This window comes from Canis lupus, chromosome 12 (genome assembly GCF_048164855.1).
Source record: "Canis lupus baileyi chromosome 12, mCanLup2.hap1, whole genome shotgun sequence".
Taxonomy (NCBI): Eukaryota; Metazoa; Chordata; class Mammalia; order Carnivora; family Canidae; genus Canis; species Canis lupus.
The window spans coordinates 37,554,599-37,568,024 of NC_132849.1; the positions used below are offsets into that span (position 1 = coordinate 37,554,599).

General features: G+C 34.3%; 2 long non-coding RNA genes across 2 annotated transcripts in view; one reads left to right on the top strand and one right to left on the bottom strand.

The window, feature by feature from the left end:
* The window catches only part of LOC140601523 (uncharacterized), a 602,967-nt gene that overhangs the window by 21,744 nt on the left and 567,797 nt on the right, over positions 1–13,426 (bottom strand). The window lies entirely within an intron of this gene.
* Positions 1–13,426, top strand: part of LOC140601526 (uncharacterized) — a 37,324-nt gene that overhangs the window by 3,803 nt on the left and 20,095 nt on the right. The window contains exons 2-3 of the long non-coding RNA XR_012004541.1: positions 11,876–12,000; positions 12,965–13,072. This is a non-coding gene — a long non-coding RNA (uncharacterized lncRNA). The remainder of the gene's footprint in view (positions 1–11,875; positions 12,001–12,964; positions 13,073–13,426) is intronic.

Sequence of the window (13,426 nt, forward strand, 5' to 3'; positions counted from 1 at the left end):
TTATGTAATTTTCTAATTATGTAGTTTTCTACTTATGTAATTTTCTATTTATGTAAGTAATGCTGATTTAGAAGTCTTAGAAAGTACAAAAAATAACAATGAAACAGGAAAAGTAATTCCATATCCCAGAGGCAAACGTGGATAATATTAAAATTTTTCCCTTCCAGGATGTTTTTCTACACCTATTGACAGAGATACTGTACCTATAATTTGGTATCCCGCTTTTTTTTTTACTTAACTGTGTTTCATAATCATTTTTCTATGTAATTTAAATTATTCATAAACATAATTTTCAATGTCTTCCTAGTGTTCCACCATATGGACATTCTCCTAACGTCGATTATAATGTTGATTATTAACAAAAATTCTAGGATGAACATTTTTGTGCATAAATTTGCATCCATATTTCAATTTATTTTCTTAGGATATATTTCTAGTAGGGGAGTCTAAAACTACAGCATCATCTTTACAGAATACTAAATTTTTATTCATTTTCAGCTACTTGGAAGCATGACTTCAAGTGTTCTCTTTTAAAGGTGGGGGTATAATACTTTTATCTTTTGTACATGTCTGGAATTGCTTATTCTTGCCTTCATATAGGATCATAATCTGGCATGTTATCAGTTATTGATCCTCAATGTATTTATTTCCATACTCTTACAGATACTGCTCTGTTAGATTCTGTTACTTAATAATGCAGATTCTTACAGTGTTTTACTCGATGGTAGATTGTGTATTTTTCCTGACTGAATTTTTATCTATTAAACTCACAAATCTATATTTCTGGTCTAGAGGGCTCCTTTAAACACTTAAGGCTTACATGCAATAGTTAATTGACTCTTTCTACTCTGATATCTCACAGGCATCTCAGTTTTAGCTTGGATCCCAAATGTAACCAGCCTCATAAACAGCACCCTTGGTCTCCATTCCCACTGGAAACAAACAAACAAACAAACAAACAAACAACAAAACAAAACAAAACAAAACAAAAAAAAAACACTCAAACCTACTAGACTCCAGCACTCATACTTGATCATCCATCTAGCAGCTTAGGACAAAAACATGGAACCTCAGTTTCTTATCTTTCCTTATATCCCACATCCAGTATATAAACATATGTTTGAATTGTCCCTTCAAAGCACAACCTAAATATGTTTACTTCTCTCTGTCTTCACTGCCAACACACTGGTATATTATATCTTACCTACAATGCTTCAGTAACTTCATTAAAAATCTCATAGGTATTCCCCCTATGTTCCGTTCTTCCACAGAAGCTTAACTGATTTTTTGCTAAAAATGTTTTCTTATTTTTGTCAATCCTGATATTTAAAAATCTTTCAGTAGTAATGACAAAAGTACTGGCAGTTAAATCCGAAGTCCTCATCCTGGCTAACAGAGTCCTAGATGATCTGCTTCTGCTTTCTCTTGCTTAGTGTAGTCAAAATATAGGGTCTTCTTTCAATTCCTAGAATATACCAGCTTTTCCAGTCTTAGTATCTTTTCAACAGCTATTGTTTCTTTCCAGAATGTTCCTCACTATTCCTGTCTCTGACCTTTTTTTGCTTATTGCTTTTGCCTTGGTTTAAAGGCTGTCTTCTCAGAGGGGCCTTCCCTGACCTCCCAACTTTAAGTGACATCTGGTCACTTTGTCCTGTATCACATCACTTGTATTGTCCTCATCATAGCACTTATTAATATTGATGATTTTCTTTTTTAAAAAATCTTTCATTTATTTTCTGTCCCTCTTATCATAAAAGAAAACATACCCATATTCTTTACCACTGTATCCCTGGAATCCAGAACACTACTCTATAAATAAATTTAAATACAGGAATGCATACTCTCTTTATATTGCAACGTTATTTATGTTGACAAAATTTATCTACATATATTCCCTGACTTCCATTTCTTAGCTGCTCCATCGATATTTCATCTCCTTGACTTTTTTGCCTTCCTTCTCAGGGACAGTTTTGTCTTCTGAAATGTCCCTGTCTGTAATGTCACTTTTAATCTTTCCTACTTCTTATACAGATAAGGATTTTACAATTCCATTTTCAGGCTCCCTTCATCCTAACACTTCCTGTTCTCATTCCTCTCCTTTTCCTCTTATTGAGTTTAATTTCAGCTTGTTCACTCAATATTTATTTCTATCCCTGTTTAATCCAAATTATTATATTTTTCATCTGACTACCAAAAGAACATTTTTTTAGTCTTTGGAATAAGCTTGTTTTACAATATTTTTATAAGTCCTCATGATGATTATGATTGTTTATTCATTCCGAAATTAGGGAGAGATTTAGTTAATTCTTTGCTATCTGTGAGTTTATTAGTTGACTAGCAGATTAGCATGTGAAACTCCTTGCCCAATTCTCACTCACAAGCTTCCTCTAGTATAGATGAACTGAAGTCTAAAATGATGAAGATGGAAATCTTAATTTTCCAGTATATACAGATTTGCTTCCATAGCTCTTTCTCTTTCCATTTTCATCTTCAATGCCTGATTGTGAAGATTACTCCTCCCAACATGCACAGTATCACTGACCCTAACCCCTTTCTCCACTATCTGCCCACTCATTAGTCTTCTATATATTAAAATGTAATTATACAAAGTTAGAAGCTTGTATTCTGGCTACCTCAAAGTGTAGCATATGCTACCAGTATGGTGGCTGGTCATATTTCTTGCATGTGAAGACATTTACTTATTCTAGGGAAAAAAAAACAAGATAGAGGATGAGGAATAATAAAAATTGTCCTTAATATTGTCACATGAGGCAATCAGATGTGGGCTACTGGTAATGCACTCCAGTCTGTTCTTCCCTCAGCCCTATAGTTAGGGAGAAATCCTTCCAATTTTAGAAATGGGTTGCCTCTTTGTCCTAATTTTCAGTCCTGTCAGTTTGAATATTTTGTTTGTTCTCACATGTATTTTTTTTTAATCTATCCTTCCTCCCTCCTCTCCTCTGGCAACCACCAGTTTGTTCTCTGTATTTAATAGTCTTGTTTTTGTATTTTTTCTTGGTCCATTTGTTTTGTTTCTTATATTCTACATATGAGTAAAATCATATGGTATTTGTCTTTCCCTGACTGACGTATTTCACTTAGCATTATACACTGTAGGCCTATGCATGTTGTTACAAATGGCAAGATCTTATTCCTTTTTTATGGCTGAGTAATATTCTATAGGATATATATATATATATATATATACCATATCCTCTTTATCCATTCATCCATCAATGGATTCTTGGGCTGCTTCCATATCTTGGCTATTGTAAATAATGTTGCAATAAACATAGGGGTACATATAGCTTTTCAAATTACTGTTTTCATTTTTTGGGGGTAAATATCTAATAGTGAATTACTGGATCATATGGTGTTTCTATTTTTAAATTTTTGAAAACCTCCATACCATTTTCCACAGTGGCTATACCAATTGATATTGCCACCAATAGTGCACTGAGAGTTCTTTTTTCACCACATCATCACCAACTCTTGTTATTTCTTGTGGTTTTTTATTTTAGCCATTCTGACAGGTGTTAAGTGATATCTCATTGTCATTTTGATTTGCATTTCCCTGATAGTGATGTTAAGCATATTTTCATGTGTCTGTTTGTCTTCTTTGGAAAAAATGTCTATTTAGGTCCTCTGCCCATTTTTTTTATTATTTTTTGGTGTTGAGTTGTATAAGTTCTTTATACATTTTAGATATTAACCCCTTATCAGATGTATCATTTGTGAATACCTTCTCCCATTCAATGGCCTGCCTTTCCATTATTTTGATGGTTTCCTTCACTGTGCAGAGTTTTTTTATTTTGGGGTAGTCCCAATAGTTTAATTTTGCCTTAATTTCCCTTGCCAATGGAGATATATCTAGGAAAATGTTTCTACGGCTGATGTCCTAGAAGGAAATATCGGTAGGAATCTCTTGGAGTTTAATGGTCTTAGATCTTATATTTAGGTCTTTAAACTGTCTTGAGATTATTTTTATGTATGGTTTAGGAAAGTGATCCAATTTTTCCAAAACCATTTATTGAAGATACTATTTTCCATTGTATATTCTTGCCTCCTCTGTGGATTAATTGAACATGGAAGTATGGGTTTATTTCTCAGCTCTTATTCTGTTGCATTGATCTATGAGTTTTTTTGCCAGTACCATATTGTTTGATGGCTGCAGCTTTGTAGTATATTATGAAATCTGGATTGTGATACCTCCAGCTTTGTCTTTCAAGATTGCTTTGGCTAATTCACAGTCTTCTATGGTTACATATAAATTTTAGGATTATTATAGTTCTGTGAAAAATGTTGGCATTAAATCTTTAGATTGTTCTGGATAGTAGGGATGTATTTTCACATGTATTTTAATAGAAAATTGAAAGAAGCTCCCATGGGGTCCGCCAGCCTGAGGAAATTTTAAAGATGAAGCCCTCTAGCTATTTCTTAGACAAAACAACATTGCTGTTGTTTGAATTCGGATAGTGCTTTACTATGATTTGGCTGTACGTTTTCATCAAGAAGAAAGATCTTCTTTAGGAAAGAAATGGGACAAAGAAAGGGAGTTGCAAATTGGCAAAACTAAAATAAATCCAGGGTAGCCAATAATAAATAATACCAATAACACCAATAACCAATTCATTTTGAATTTTTCAGTTTCCCAAAACATTTTAGAGATTTGCTTTTGAGTATCTTGTATTGCTCATATTTCAGACACAAGTAGTTCCTAGAAGAAAAAAATACATATTTGAGGAGTTTCACCCCAAGCACAAGTCATATATGTAATTTTTCACATCTGACCATAGGCAACTAATTACAAGGTTTTGCCTGGCAGGCATCATGGGGAAAAGTTGCCCTTCCCACATTAGACACATTGCATGGCTAAGGCATTACAGTTTTCTTGAGGAGTTGCAATGAAGGAGTCATGTTCTCTTTAGGCTAGCCTTGCTCATTCATATACCTGCATTCTTAACTCAGGCAGCTCCATTCAAAGGCTTCCTTACTGGGGCCTCAGTTGAAATACTTCCAATACCTCCACCAAGACCACTTTATTGGGGTGCCTTGGCTGTGGCACTTTCCCCCACTCTCAACTCATTACTGTTCCACTCCTAGCCCTTCCATCTCTCCCTCTCTCAGCACCCTGGCTCAATAAAAAGGTAGGTGCCTTTATTCAGAGCTCCTCTCCAATGAGATGATTCCCCAATCTATGGTGAATGTCATATGACCCCTTTCTTGTGCCATTCTTTGGGAAAATAAATGGAACACTAAGAACAATGCCTTTCTCTTTTGCCTTTTCGACATACTTACTACTGTGTAGTAAGTAAACAAAGACTTGACTGTTACATTTGCTTTACTTGTCGTTCTTAACCATCCCAACCCAGCAACTGACAGTTCAACAGTAATTAATGGTGATGCTTTTGTAAGAACATAAACACACAGCACAACTATTTGGTAACAGTTTTTGGAACTGGTCAGGTTGACTCACTTTTACGTCAAGTAATAAGCTGCACTACCCCATAGGTGACCACTAGCCACGTATGACTATATAAATTTAAATAATTAAAATTAAACAAAATTAAAAATTCAGTTCCTCAAATTAGCCATATTTCAAGTGCTTGCTTACTAACCAGAAGTAGTTAGTAACTACTATACAGGACAATGCAGTTATGGATCATTTCTATCATTACAGAAAGTGTTGTTAACTCTACTCCAGAATAAAAAATATATATATAGTTTCTAGGTTTCTGTGAAATGTAAAATCTGTAGGCCTTATCTAATTTTAATTTTTAAGCACACTTAATATGCCATTTCAATCAGAGGTTTGGAATTTCCTGGGATTATGTGTGGTAGATACCTTTGAAACAATTCTGTTTCTTGAAGAGATAAGAAAGGTGAATTTTTCTGTCTTATTTCTCCTGTGTGAACATCACCAGATTTTTCGATCATTCATGAAAATATTTGGTTTCTAAGTATAACCAAGTCATACTATGTTGAACACAAATCAGTACTCCAGAAATATGCTGTTTAGTGCAAAGTCATAGCTAACTCAATAAATCTCACACTAAGACAAAGATACTATAAACTTAGTAATGCAGCATCATATTAATTTAGCTGATTATAAGGGAAAAACTGAAATCTAGTACAAGTTTTATTGATTGCTGGATGTCCTGTGAAGGTGAATTTAAGAGTAGGCCTGAAAGTGACCTGAGCTATTTCAATGAAATATGAAATGTAGCTGCATAGCACTGACTCTTGATCAAGGCTTAAAACAGACTAATAGTGTTGTTTGGTAATCATGGATCCAAGAAGTTTCCAGAGGGGTTGTATCAGCTTGTCAGCATTGTTTTTGGTTATAGTGAGATTGATGTCTTACACCCCATCTCAGTGAGACCCCTGAAATGTTCTGCCCTTGGAACAAGTTCTATAGCAAGAAATTTACCCTGCTGTTCATGTAGGCCTAAGACACCACCACTGAAACTCTATATTTATCATCCTAGTTCTAAGGTATTCCTGTGCACACATTTCTGATCCAAATAAAAGATTCATTCCAGTAAAGTCTTTATAAGGAAGATAACTGAAGTCTGTCATTGCTTTCTCTAGACAGCCTGCTGGAGGCTGCCTTTGTCACATCCTTACCTTTTGATGTTGTTGGTGTTGTTGCTTATGGTTGTAGTTTATTCATTTTTGTTGCTAAATAATATTTCCTATTATAATCACACCACTGTTTATCCATTTCATAATTGAAGGATATTTGGGTTGTTTTTAGTTTTTAGCTATTGTGCATAATGTTGCTACAAACATTCTTTAACTTTTACTACACAGAAATACACATTTCTGTTGGGAATATACCCAGGAATGAAATGATGAATCTTAGCTTTAGGTTAGTACTGTCTAATAGAAATATAGTTAAGTAAAGTCACATAGGTAATTTAAAATTTTCTAGTAGCCACATTAAAAAAGTATTTAAAAAGGTGAAAATAATAATTGATCATGCATTTTACTAATCCAGTATATCCAAAATATTATCATTTCAGCATGTCATCAATAGGAAAATTATTGATAAGATATTTTACATTCTTGTTTACATATTAAGTCTTCAAAATTCAATGTGCATTTTATATTCACAGGAATTTGGACTAAGCATATTCCAAGTATTCAATAATCAAATATGATCACTAACTACTATTGGGCAGTGCAGCATTAAGGAATATTACCAGTTTTCCAAAGTAGCTATGCCAATTTACATTCCTGAGCATTACAGTTATTCCACATCTTCATCAAAATTGGATACATATCCTTACTTTAATGCTGTTGCTGTATTTATTGTATCTTTATCCTGCTATAAACCATAACTTCATAACCATTGTTACTTTAGATGCTATAAGTCTTCTTTAGCAATCAAGCCCTGTCTGTCACCATAATTACACTAGCTGTGTAACCTTGGCAAGTTATACAGTCCCTTCATGTATAAATGGCCATGATAACAATATTTATAAAGTTGCTGTGAAGAATATCAGTACCTGGAAAAATGAATTACTCAATAAACAAATACTTTTTTGTAGGGGTTCTGCTGACCATGATGCCCCTCAATTTTTAAAATCTAATTGATTATTACATTTTATCAGTCCAAACTTGTACATCTGATTTTTAAATTTTTAATTTCCTGTAGGTCTGGAAATCTATACTTTTTGAGAAGCTCAGGGATTTTTAACCACATTCACCATTTTTTCTTCTACACTTGGTAGTCAATCCCATTCCTGGAATTCTCAAAATCATATACAGTATAAGTATCATGCTTTCTTTCTTTCATTGGGATTAGAGACAGCCATTTTTTCACTGTCTATGATACTCTGAGATTCTAAAGAATCTCTACACACTACAGCACAATTGATACTCTGAAAATTAGGGTCATTCCTCAACTCAGAACCTCCTCAAATTTTCTACCTCCATTGATGCTATGTTTCTGTGCTTCTATGTGCTCTCATCCAAAGACTTTTTGTATGCCTGTGTCTGTTTTGAAAGCTGCTTGTAAGAGGACCACATTTGACATGCTGTCCTGCACCTCTCACATTCCAGCTCAGTTTGCTAAGATGCAGGTTGTAAACCCATTTGTGCATGTTGAAGCCCCCAGTGGTGTGTTTACACCACCATTTATGTTGTACAACAAAATACAATAGGATAGATTAAAATAGAAACTATCACAGCAGATCATAATTAGTAAATATTGTTTGGAGAATCATTTAGGCTATGCTGTTTATGTAAGTGCATACATGTGTGCCCACACAGGTATGTGTATGTGCCTTTATGTATGTATTCTTTTTAATGAAGTCAAATAACTTTTTTTTGTTTTGGATAATTTTCTTACTGTAGGTCATAGTTATCAAATTTGAAAATAGTGCTCTAGGGACCATGTATGCAAGGAGGTGAAGGAAGCATTAATCTAGGTGTCATTTGCCATTTTTATCCTACTTCATTCACCTCCTAAGCAAAATCCCTTCATTTGTTAAAACCCGTATGGTTTCCTACTGATGTACCAATACTTTACCCATATCCATGAGGGACATTAGTACTATCTCTGTCCATACTCCAACTCCAGCTCTCATTTTGGGGAACATCTAACAAATTTTTCCTTAGAATATTTAACTTACATGATTTTAGCCTCTAGTATTGCTTATCTGACCATTTCCAGGATCCTTCTTTTTGTCCATTCTTGAGTTCTTTAGCTCTGTTTCATTCTCTAACACAGTCTTTTATTTTTGAGTTCCTCACTCTCTTGTTCTCATTGAACGTACTCTATTCTCCAGTGCTTCAATTTCCTAAGTGTATAATTGTCCTCCAAACTTCTTGTCCTTATTTAGCCAGCCCAGACTCCACTATCATCACTTCCATTTATCACTTGTCAATATCATCAACATTCTCACCTCTCTGGCCATTTGCCTCATCTTTTTGCAAAACCTACACACTTTCCCATTCCCTTGTGCCCAAACTGGTGAGTGCTGCTAAAGCAAGTTAAAAACAACAACAACAAAAATAAAATAAAATAAAACTGTAACTGTACTAGCTGAAATCACTGAAGTTTAAGTGTATTCCATCTAAGCAGTGACCGCCAAATCAAATGCTATTCCTATAACCCATCAGTAGTCAGCTCCTTCACTTTTCCACAGGATAATATTGAGACCTCTATTCTTACCACAGTTCTGGCTCACTGGTGGTGGCCACCTGGATGGACTAAGGGTAGACAAAGACTTCAAAGATGAAGTTGAGCTCAGTTGAGAAAGTGCTGACTGAACAATGATGTCTATCATGTGGAAAGGGAGATAGTGATGGCCTTTTGTCAGATTTTTCCTTTTTATATTATATTAATGCTGATTCCAAAGTTGCATTTCAAGCCAATAATCCTACCCCTACAGTAATTCTCCTAAGGGAAAGCCTTTGGTTTCTATCAAAAAATGAACTTGAGTTCTGTCAATTTCCTACTTAGTGATGCAATGTGCTCAAAACCCAATGCATGTATTTCTTACTTGATGAGGCAAAAAGATACTTTGCCCCTCCCTAAAAATTTTATCTGCATCCCTACCCTCTGTTCCATCTCCTCTGCCTAAGAAAAATTTCCATTTGCAGTAACCCTTAGTTTACCGTATATGTCTTTCTGCATCATATAACTATGTTCAAGCTTACCACATCTTTAAAAATTAAAAAAAAAAAAAACCATAAGACATCTTTTCCTTTAAAGTCTAAGCTGGTTTCAACACTCAACTGATATATTCCTCATTTAGATCACTAAATAATTTCAAATTTGTCATGCCCAGGAAACTTTTCAGTTATCATCCTTGATGATAACAGCTCAGAAATCTGACAAAGGGAGCCGTACATCTTCTTGAGACTGGCTACTACCTCCCAGATTTCTCTAACTCCATGGTTTTCCATGTTTTCCTTCCATACCTATAGATACTCACTTTCAGTGTATTTTCAGGATTCCTTTTTATATATACCTAAGAATTGAAATAATTCAGTATTCCAATAGGTTTTATTTTCAGGCTTTATTTCTACATCAAAATGGTAACTATGGATTTTTTTCAATCATATTCCTGGAGTCCATAATTTATATTCCCAGCCCAGACATCTCTCCTGAGCTTCAGAATCATGAGTAGAGGAAATTAATTTGAATAATATGGAATTTCTGTTGATTCTTTTAAGTTAAACATGGCAATCTAACTTGGTTCTCTCCAAAACCTAGATGTTATATAGGTACCTCAATTTTAACAACTATAAAAAATATTTATAATCTTTCTTTCTTCAAATATCTGTCTTTATATCTTGGTGAACATATATTTATTTCCCAAGCCAAAACCCAATAATGTACTTTATTTTTTTAAGATTTATTTATTTATTCATGAGAGACAGAGAGAGAGAGAGAGGCAGAGACACAGGCAGAGGGAGAAGCAGTTCCTTGCAGGGAGCCTGATGTGGGACTCGAATTAGATCCCTGTATCACACCCTAAGCCAAAGGCAGATGCCCAACCACTGGCCACCCAGGCATCCCCCCAATAATGTACTTTAAAATACTTCCTCTACTGACAATACACAATTAATTACCAAATTCTGATTATTTTCCTCCTATAGGATTCTTATTTATATTCTCCCTTCTCCATTTCCAAGAAACTTTCTTAGTTCAGGCTCTCAGTATTTCAAGACAAAGGTCTCATTTCTCACCAAGATCTACTTTTGGTCATGTTCAGTGTTTACCACAAGTGTTTTGGTAATTTTTCTTGTATTATGCAAAAATTATCCAGAATTCTTCCTTTGTTTGGCATGTAATAATCTTCACATTTGATCCCTGCAAAGCCTCCAAACTTATTACTTCTCTTGATACAAAAAAAGAGAACTACTTTTTCTATTTCATATATACCATGCTCAGTAATGACATTATACCTTTATATATTCTGTTCCCTCTCCCTGGAATACATGCCTTAGATTGCAAAAGGATAACTCCTGCTTCAAGTATCTTCTTAAAGCCTACCTCTTTGAAAGTCATCTTTTTGACCTTTACCATCAGATTTGGGCTGCCTTTATTATATTCTCTTCTTGGAGTTTTTACATCACTCCACTGTAGCAATTTTATTGTAGTACCTGAAATCTCTCTTGGCATATAATGGATACTTAGTTGACTATAGGTTAAAAGAACAAATGAATGATTCTCAAGTATAACACAGATAGAAATCAACTGGGCTAGAGTAGTCTTTATTTTCTGTCATCTCTTACTATTATATTATGTGCCTAAGTTTTCTAAGTTCTAGCTGTGAATATATATTTTAAAGTATACTTATATTTGTAGTATTTTATAAAGGTTTATGTTTTTTTTAACTGGGAAAGGAGGAAGCACATTTACTGAGTTATTTAGTATCCAGTTTTGGCAGAGGAATGGACAAAAATATATAAGACAATACTTATGAGCACTTGGAAATGAACAAGAACAATTCTGTGAAATAACTTCTTAAGATAGTTAAAAGCATAAGGTAAAATAATCATTTAGTACATGTATACAAGTTATATAATGCATGTTAACAATGATAATCATTCATAAAAGTGGAAAGCTATTATAGCATGGAAAGATATTTGGGTAAGTGATTTTTTTAATAGACATTTTTCAAGCTAAATGTAGTCAGAAGAGCAAATCAATGATTAGTTCACTTGATTTAAAGGGCAGCTGTCTGGTTCAAGGGAGGATGGCCTCAGGACTCAGCTTTTCCTTAAAGAAGGCAGCCAGTTGGAAATGCCTGGATATTACAAAGTTTTGGCTGAAAGCAAAAATGACGGTTTCCAAATAATGTAGTTTGCTAGTATGTACCAGAGAAACATGATGTTATTACTTGTACTTCCACAGCAATTTGTTTCCCAGTGCAAGAGAGATCTCTTCCCTCATGCTTACCAAAAAAGAGATAAGAGAAATAAAGATGGCTTCTGCTTTCTACACAGAGTATTGATTGTAGAACAAACCAGTAAGGACGAGTAAGTACTAAATGGAAATCATAATAACACTATGATGATCTCTGTGGACAAAAATCAATAGAAAGGGAATGGTTTTATAAGAGATATACAATGTTATTATTTTAATATCTCAGGTCATAAAGCTGAGGCATTTGAGTATGACATGACATAATAGCTGAACTGACTGGGAAACTATAGTGACCAAAATAATCTCAGCCATCTCTGAGTTGTGCATATCTCATGCCTCCTCACCCACATACACACAGCAATGAGCTCTAGCTACACTTCCTTTCAATTCCTGAAATTCCTTTTTCCCTCAGGGCCTTTAACCTTGCTCTTTCTTCTGCCTGAAACATTCTTCAACCAGATCTATTGGTGACTGGTTCTTTCTCAACCTTCAGGTCTCTGTTCAAAAACACTGCCTATGAGAGGACTTGCCAAACCATCGTATCTAAAGAAACTTATGCTTTACCTCATGCCATTGTCAAGCCCATTACCTTCTTTGCATTTGCAACCTAACTCTACCCCTCTCTGCCATTGTTTCTGTCTTTATTTTTTGTCTTGTTCAGTATTGTCTTTCCCCAGATGCTAAACCATTATTTGGAATATAGTCGGTAAAAAATACATGTTAAATGAATAGATGAATATCTTCTAATAACTGATTTTTCTAGTGTGTATATCTTGTCACTTTTCACCATGAGATTGCTAATTACTTGATGGCAGAACTAGGATAATGTTTCCTTTTCTTGCCTATTCTTCCTACAGAAAGCTATACACAGTCTAGTTCATTCCTTTAGATCTTTTCCATTTTTGACTCCTTGAATAAATATTAACACTTTATAGAGGAAGAGCCTTGCTATTTAAAAGTGTTTATTGTTAACATTTTTGTTTGCTTAGCCCCTGGTTGGCCACATTTCTCTGTTGGTATAATAATACAGATGTAAGGCATTGTTAAACTATTTCTCTTTCCTATCTGCTGTTCTAGGAATAGTTACCGTGTGAAAGCTATCTGCCTCCCCTCTCCCTCCAACTCCACAGAAAACACTCTATTTTCTCTTCATCTGAACAGAGAAATCAGGAGAAGGGAGAAAAAGTAAGTCAGCCTTTTGAAGGTTTTTGAGATGCATGATATTCAATTGACTAACTGGTTCTTATACTTTAGTTACTGCCTCATTAGCTATAAAAGAGAAATTATCTTGCATTCAAAGAAAAAGATAAACCATAGCTTTTATCCCATAAGGGAAAATCTAATTATAGCTTAAAGAGTTTATGTGAGTAATATTGATATCAAGTGTAAAAGAGAACTATTAAATTGCTTCACTAAAGTATTAGTAATAGATTTCTTCTAGGTCAGTAAGACTTTGTCCATTTTTCTGGAGAATTAATTATTTATTCATTAGGTTCTATTGGCAACTATGAAATGATTCCCTATTAGCTCAATATGTAT